Here is an 8,785-nt window from a genome sequence, read left to right on the forward strand (position 1 = left end):
TAATGTGAGCTGCCAAGATGCCACTGTCACTGCATGAAGCAGACGTCAATCCTTAATCATCAGAGGAGGGAGAGTCAGTCCCCTGTAGGTAGGGTAAAAGCATTTCAGTTTGCCTGGCAAAACCCCAGTTTGTGCCTGTGGTCTTGCATAATTGATGGTGCTCCCTTTTACTCTCAAAAGTGTTCTGCATGGATGATTAATGTACCGTCATCCTGCTTGGAGCAGTTCTCTGAGATCTTGGTCTGGTGAAATGGTCTGGAAAGACAACAAGGAGCCAATGGATAATTGCATGTCCACCTGGCCCCTCCCTCCAGAGGATGCCCTGGGTCAATGCAGCACAGACTTCTAGTTCATTCAGCCTCTCAAGATGCCAACAATGGTTAGGGGCAACAGTTTCCTGATGCCAAGAGGAGGTTTGAGGCTATGACTTCATCAAAGCATTTAAATGCTATTTTCCAGAATTAAACTGAGAATAAATTTCAGCTGCCTTCAAGAGTTAGCTGTAAGAGAAAAAAACTACAGTAGAATTAGTAGAAATCTGTCTGATCTTAGTTGGAGGAGTTTTATCTATGCACTGAAAGAAAAAACTGCGAAGGAAGAGATAAATCTAATTATGCCAAATTTAAGTTTTTTGAATGGCAAAAACATACCCCATACACACAAAGCTAAATGTTAAATGCAACCAAAGAAAAAAGATGTGTGACACAGGAGAAACAATTGTTTGATAGCTTTAATACTGAAAGACTAGAGGCTCGATGCACGAAATTGATGCAAGAGTAGACCTTCCTTCCCCTGGCTGCTGGCACCAGCTTCCCTCTGGCACCCAGGACTCGAGCTTCCCTCCAGCTGCCAGCAGGCACCCGGGACCCAGGCTTCTCTCTCAGCGCCGGCTTCATCTGGAAGGTCATCGGAAGGACATCTGGTCTAATTAGCATATTATGCTTTTATTATTATAGATAACTGAACTAACAAGTTTCCTTTTAATTGGTGCTGCCTGCAGGTAGATAGTCTGCAATACAAAAATTATAGCTAAGCCCTAGCCTGTTTGGCTCAGTGGATAGAGCGTAGGCCTGCGGATTAAAGGATCCTAGGTTTTATTCTGATCAAGGGCACATGCCCGAGTTGCGGGTTCAATCCCCAGTGCAGGGCGTGCAGGAGGCAGCCGATCAATGATTCTCTCTCATCATTGATGTTTCTACTTCTCTATTCCTCTCCCTTCTTCTCTGAAATCAATGAAAAAATCATAGATAATGCATGTTTCTTTAAATATCAATTTTTAAAACCACAAAAGATAAAAGGACAAATAAGCAAAAAAAAAAAACCTTAAGCAATGTACAAAAGAAGAAACACAAATATCAAATGTAATATATTCTCTCTGGTAATCAAAGAATGCAATCAGTATGACGTACCATTTCCCACCCATTGTTTTCATGATGATCCCAGCGCTGGTGAAGGACTGGATAAACGAGCTCTCTCACACATATTTAGAGGGGCCAGATGTTGTCAACCTTTCTGTAGAGTAGTTTGAGTATATTTCAAAGCTTTTGCATACCCATTGATATCTCACTTGAATCATTTGAACATAGTCATGGCCACCCAAAGCAAGTCACACAGATCTGCAAGAAACCAGACCACCCCAAAACTGCTATCAGTCCCTGAGAAATTGCCTCTTGAGGAGTCTAGTTCTAACTTGCGGTTGAGGTTAAAACAAGTCTGTTAGTTCTCCAACCTGACCGATAACAGAGGCACACCGACCTAAGTTGTTTCCTGCACTGAATTCACACTAAGGTTACCTTGTAGTGAAAGGATGTAGGGATTCCAAAAGCAATCAAGTCATCTAGGAGAGAAGGCGTGAGCCGGTCAGGAGTCAGTCTGGGTTTGCAACATCCTTTCCTTAAGAAACCTTATGGGCCTGTGCTGCCCAGAGCGCAAGGGGACTGCTGCCCCTGAGAGCTCACCCGGCCCTATGGCTGGGAGCAGTGCAAGGAAGTGTTTGATAAACAAAACCATCTTGGAAGCCTGGAGGAGAGGGATCTGTGGGGGAAGGAACAGCAAGACTGGGCTCTGAGTACCAGCCAGGGAGCTCTCATTTCCCTTCATTCATCGCCTGCCATTGTCCCTGATTATGGTTTTGGGGGTTTTTGGTGGTTTTTTTTTTTTTTTTGCTCCCGTCCATCTCACATCCTTGTGTTAATCCTTCCAATTTGGGGAAATTTTATTGTACTGTGTTTGCTAATTTCTCATTTAGAGCAACAAGGAGGCGGGTTCCCCCTGCTTCCTGATGGCTCAGAAGCCAGCTGAAAAGGCGAGAGACAGGAATGCTTTGCTTCTGCAGTCGCCTTTTGTGAAACAACATTGGCTTGGAGATACAGACATAGCAGAAGCTGGGGAGCAGCTGCTTCTATAGAAAAAGCAACAGAGGAGTCAGGACAGAGGAAGCAGAGTAGAGAGAGGAGTAGTACCAGAGAAACTACAAATGTCGGCTCTGAGCTCCAATAACGACGCTGAGGACAGAAGCAGCTGCTTGGCTACTTCCCTCTTTCCTTATTAAGCTCAATAGCAAAGAGGTTTTCTTCAGCCCTTCCTAACGAAAAATGAGGTTGGTGATGGATTAGCTTGTGAACAGCCCAATGTGACCCAAATGGCCACCCACCCACCATGCCCTTGGGAGCTATTGCTGGGCCTCCCAAAGGTCAGTGTATCCATTGGATATAGCTCTGCAAAAAAAAAAGTCCCTAAATGATCATTTATTTAGCTCACAAGTCTGTGGGTCAGAAATGTAGCTCGTCTTACCTGGGCAGTTCTTCTCATCTCAACTGGATGCCCTCATGTTTCTGTAGCCAGCTGCAAAGGGGCTGTGCTGATCTTGTCTGGGCTCTGTCACATGTATGGGCCTCAACTGGGACATCTTGGCTCAGGGACATTAGAGCTCTCCTCCCCCAGCCCTGGCTTATCACATGGTGGAGGCAGAGGTGTGGAAGAAGCAAGCAGAAGCATGCATGTCCTCTTAAGGCACAGGCCCAGAACCGGCCCACTATCATCTTTCATTCATTTTATTGACTAAAGCAAGTCAAACAGGTGCAAGAGGTTTGGAAATAGACTCCCCTCTCAATGGGAGGAGGTGCAAAGTCACATTTCAAGAAAGTCTGAACATGGAGGCGGTGGCTCTGAGCTGACTGGCTCTGAGGCACACGTCTGCACCCTGCCTACAAAGGAGGGTGGGAACACTGGCATCCCATATTTTTAAGCCACTATATTTGGGAGGTAAGTTCTGTATTCCACCAAGAGAAATAAGCTGGGACATTCTCCAGACCAAGAAAGGAGGGGGTGCAAATGCGGGGCAGCCAAGGAGAAGCCCTTTGGGCATCTGTAGGTCTACTGTGTGCAGCAGGCCAGTCCCAACCACTCCCTCCACCTTGACCTTGAGATCTCACATGGACAGTGGAGCCTGTGATAGTGGCTTCTGAGTCAGAACCCAACTGCAGACGCCCAGGTCCTTCCTTCGCAGGAGTCTCTCCTACTTTCTCACAACCTGGAGGTCTCTCCTGGTTCCCTGGTGGGAATGGGGCTACCAGGACACTAGGAGGGAGCAGTCATTCTTCAAAAGAATCACAAATGGTCCCTTGATAGGACAGATAAGGACATAAAAGTAACTAGGCAACACTCTGCTGGGGTGACACAGACCTTGGGAAACCAGAACACAGTCATCTTTCGCGCGATGCAAATCTTTCAGAAGATGCTGCCTTCCGTTGACCAAATCCTGGCATGAGGGCTTGCCTCCCACTGCCTGACAGCTGTGTTCAGTGCTCATTACAGCCTCCCCAAGATGAGCCTTGTGTCCCCTGTCTCATCCTGATACATGCCATCAGCAATGAGGGTTGAGTTTGGGGGACAGGGAAGATGTATTAATCCGCATTACATCCCCTTTGGTCTGACCTGGACTAAATGGTTTTCAGCGTTCACTTAACCAGAGTTCCCTATGAACATGACTTTGATCTATCCCTCCACTGCAAATGTAATGGCTAAGTATTGAGTGCTAGCTATGTGCCCAGACCCGGCCAAGTTTTCACCTATCTAACCATATTTAGCTTTTACAACAACTCTATTTCATGGATACCGTAATCATTTTCCTTTTACAGATGAGAAACTGAGGCTCCGAGAGGCATGGAACTCACCCAAAGTCATGCAGCTGGCAAGTGGCAGAGCTGGGATTGGAACCCCAGCACAGCATAAGCTTCTGACCAATAGACTCCCCTGCCCACGGCAAATGGTGGCCCCAGGCCTGCCCTGGGGCTCTGCAGGATTCCAGAATGTCTCATATGCCTCCGTATTTGCAACAATTACATTGTGCGGTAGCATCGAAAAATTTTAGCGAGAATATTTTCCAGAGGAAAATGTTATTTGTTGATCAGATGTGTGAAAGGCCACGACCAGCATGGCTTTTGGGTTCAAAGGCTTGGAGAAAGAGCTGATGCACAAACTGACACACAAGACGAAATCTTAATTTTGAAATTATGGGGGGAAGTCAGGGGAAGACTCGACCATAGCAGTCAAGTTCCGCTGAGTCTCCTTTCCCAGCTGCTTTTATTTACTAGAACACACAATTGCCTTTTAGGAATGCAAACAGACATATCAATGGTAATGTTTAGTAAACAGTAAGATCGTCAGGTTTTGGGGGAGTTTGCTTTAGGCCATTGAGTCAGTAATAGGTAATAAAATGTAAATATTCCTTAATTTTGAAATTATGAGGGGAAGTCAGGGGAAGACTGGACCATAGCAGTCAAGTTCCGCTGAGTCTCCTTTCCCGGCTGCTTTTATTTACTAGAATACACAATTGCCTTTTAGGAATGCAAACAGACATATCAATGGTAATGTTTAGTAAACAGTAAGATTGTCAGGTTTTGGGGGAGTTTGCTTTAGGCCATTGAGTCAGCAGTAGGTAATAAAATGTAAATATTCACCCTGTGAATATCAAAAGGAGTCCTGGCCAGCCTTCTGCCGGATTCCTCACATTTATATTAATTACTGTTAATCTTAGTTTCCAGCACAAATGAAGATTTTTTTATTTACCATCTAGATCACTATCTGTGTAGAATTTTGACATTCACTACATTAATGAAGCACTTACCACCCCACTACCCCAGGTGCTGATATAAGGACCTTATAGCTATCATCTCAATGAATTCTCATAATAACATAAGGAGGTAGATGATAATAAAATGGGATTATTTTATAGATGAGGAAACTGAGGCTCACAAGAACCCTTCAAGTTCATTATTTTATGGAATATACCCGAAGTACATGAGAGCAACCCACTGAGATGCACTGAGGTGCTGACCAATCTTTATGAGGTGCCGCTTTCTGTCCTCTTTCACATCTTCCTACCCTTCTTTCTCATTGCTTCTCTCTTCTCAATCTCTCTTTCTCTCCCAGGTTCTTCTCTCTCCTTTGTCAACATCTCAGACCTCTCAGCAGTTTTCCTGGGCATCATTAGCCCCAACAGTGATGTGCAGACCCAAATATCCAAGATCTCATTCCTGAAGGTCCAGACCCTGCTAGGAGCATGCAGGGGCTCTCTGACATGGCAGTGATATGGGACAAGGAATGCTTCTTCCTGTTACCTCTCAGAAAATATCCATCTGACTATCTGAAAATTCTGACATTGAGACAATGAGAAGGCCTAATACTTATTCCAAGCTCTTAACAGAAATCAGAAATCATATTCAAGTTAATTTTTAATTATCTAAGTTGAGGTTAAAAGTCAGCACGTACAATCCAGATACATAGGTAAGTTGCCCTCATGGATCAGGTTGGGGCTGGGAGTGATATTCAAAGTGCTATGTTGTCACACTTCTAACATGAACATTTTTTTCACACTTCATCACCCCTGAAGTCAAGGCCCCAGGCGTCCTCACATCTGTTACTGGGCAGGCAGCCATGGTGACATGGTTGTCTTTGCCTGGGCTGTGTGATCTTGGTCATGGTTCCTCATACTGTGATCACTTCAAATGTGCATTCAGGGTTCTACACCTGTTGGGTTTAATTTTCATTTAGAATGTAAACTAAAGGGCACATAAAAGGGCAATTTAGCCTTTTCCTACTTTCACTGGGATATTTAGAGGGCAGGGCCTGTGGTTAGGAATCTTCTTAATATGGAACACCTATAAGAAACTTCTTTGGACTGTGGCAATGATAGCTTCTAAAGATAAAGCCAAATTTTTACTTTTTGTGTCTTCACAGATAAGTCAAAGGGAAAGCAGAAAGAGGAATCTCACAAAGGGCTTCTTCATGGTCAAGTTCCACCAGAAAGCTCTCATTCTGCAAAGTGATGCTGTTAAAGTTTATGTTCCTTGCAAGTCTCCTAGGCCCTGGGGTTACAGAGCGGATAAGTCAAACAGTTCTGACCTCGAGTCTTTTCTAGATACAACTAGGACACCTCTGGTCTCACCTCCCTCCCTAAACTCCAGGTCAGTCCACAGACAAGTCTGGAAAAGTGATTTTAATATTTGTTTTAGAAAAAATATTAGCAATCTTTTGACAGTAACTATGAAAGCAGAACATAGATGTACTCTATAACACAACAATTCCAACTCCAGGTACATACCCAACAGAAATACATGCTTTGTTTACCAAATGGCATGTACTAGAATGTCTGGCTCTTATTAATAGCCTTGAACTAGAAACAACTAATGTCTGTCAACAGTACAATGAACATGTAAAAATTGGTTGCGGGCACATCCCCAGTAGGGAGTGTGCAGGAGGCAGCTGATCGATGTTTCGATGTTTCTAACTCTCTAGCCCTCTCCCTTCCTCTCTGTAAAAAAATCAATAAAATATATTTAAAAAAAAAAAGATAAAGCCAAATTTTTACTTTTTGTGTCTTCACAGATAAGTCAAAGGGAAAGCAGAAAGAGGAATCTCACAAAGGGCCTCTTCATGGTCAAGTTCCACCAGAAAGCTCCCATTCTGCAAAGTGATGCAAGTCTCCTAGGCCCTGGGGTTACAGAGCGAATAAGTCAAACAGTTCTGACCTCGAGTCTTTTCTAGATACAACTAGGACACCTCTGGTCTCACCTCCCTCCCTAAACTCCAGGTCAGTCCACAGACAAGTCTGGAAAAGTGATTTTAATATTTGTTTTAGAAAAAATATTAGCAATCTTTTGACAGTAACTATGAAAGCAGAACATAGATGTACTCTATAACACAACAATTCCAACTCCAGGTACATACCCAACAGAAATACATGCTTTGTTTACCAAATGGCATGTACTAGAATGTCTGGCTCTTATTAATAGCCTTGAACTAGAAACAACTAATGTCTGTCAACAGTACAATGAACATGTAAACTGTATGTTGTTCATGTAATCATGTACTCTAAAGCAATAAAAATGAACAATATGCAACTACATGCAACAACATGGAAGAGTCGCACAGACATAATACTGAATGTCAGTAAAGGACTCATACCATCTGTGTAAATTATCTTCTAGTTATCTCTTGCTGTATAACAAATGATTCCAAAAGTTGGTGTGTTCAAACAACAATATTTTTTGGCTCATGAATCTGTATTTGGGCAGAGCTCAGTAGGGGACAGCTCATCTCCACTGTACTCCGAGGCCACTGAGGAGCCTGGAAAGCTGGAGGCGGCATCATCTGCAGGCTCTTTGCTCACCTGTGTGCTGGTGGATGCTGGCTGTCAGCTGGGACCTCCACTGGGGCTATGGTTGGAATACATGCTCATAGACTTGCATGCGGCTGGGCTCCAAGGGTGAGCATCCCAAACAGATCAGGGAGCGGTCGTAATGCCTATAATAACCCAGCCCCAGAAGCCACACAGTGTCCCTTGTGCCATAGTCACTGGTGCACACATATTTAAAAGGAGGGAAAAGAGACCCTGTCTCTCAGTGGAGGAATATCAGCATCACATTGTCAAAAGAGGCGTGAAAAATACTAATGCAGCCATCTTTAAAAAGTACACCTGTCACAAAATACCCAACAGGCAAAATGAATCTGTGGTCTTAGAGGGGTATTGGTTACCCTAGGAAGTGGGTGGTGGCCAAAAGGGAACACAAGAGGAGCTTCTGAGGTGCTCATGATGATCTCACTTTGTGAGAATTCATCAGGCTGTACTGACATGTGCACATTGTGGATATATGCTTATAACGCAGTAGAAAAAAATGTAAGGATGTTAGAAATGATATTTGTGACAAAGCTTGGTGAATTCAGTAGGTCCAACCCAAAATTTCCTCAACAATAGCCCCACCACTTCCTCTGGGTACAATAGAGAAGTGCATAAAAGCACTCCGTCAAATGTCTTGCCAACAAGGAGCAATGGGTCTCTTTTTCTCAGGGCCAGGGAACGATGAAAGCCCACTGTGATGGTTCATTTTATGTGACAAGTTGGCTGGGTCACACTGGCCAGATGTGTAATCAAACATTATTCTGGATGTTTCGGTGAGAGTGTTTTTGCCTGAGATTAACATTTAAGTTGGTGCCCTGTGAGTAAAGCAGCTTATCTCCGTAATGTGGATGGGCCTCATCCAACCAGCTGAAGCCTGAATAAACCCAATATCACCCTCCCCCAAGCAAGAGAGAATTTTGTCAGGACTTGAAGTACAATTTCAGCTCTTTTCTGATTCCAGCCTGTAGGTTTTGGACTTTTAGATGTCCATAATTGCATGTCCTTTCTTACTTAAACTGGACCTCTCAGGGAGCTGGTGAAATTTTGCCCAGCCCTAATTTCCATTTCCATGTGAGGTTCCAAGCTCTCCCTATGGCCTCCTTT

Source organism: Myotis brandtii, unplaced genomic scaffold (genome assembly GCF_000412655.1).
Source record: "Myotis brandtii unplaced genomic scaffold, ASM41265v1 scaffold72, whole genome shotgun sequence".
NCBI lineage: Eukaryota > Metazoa > Chordata > Mammalia > Chiroptera > Vespertilionidae > Myotis > Myotis brandtii.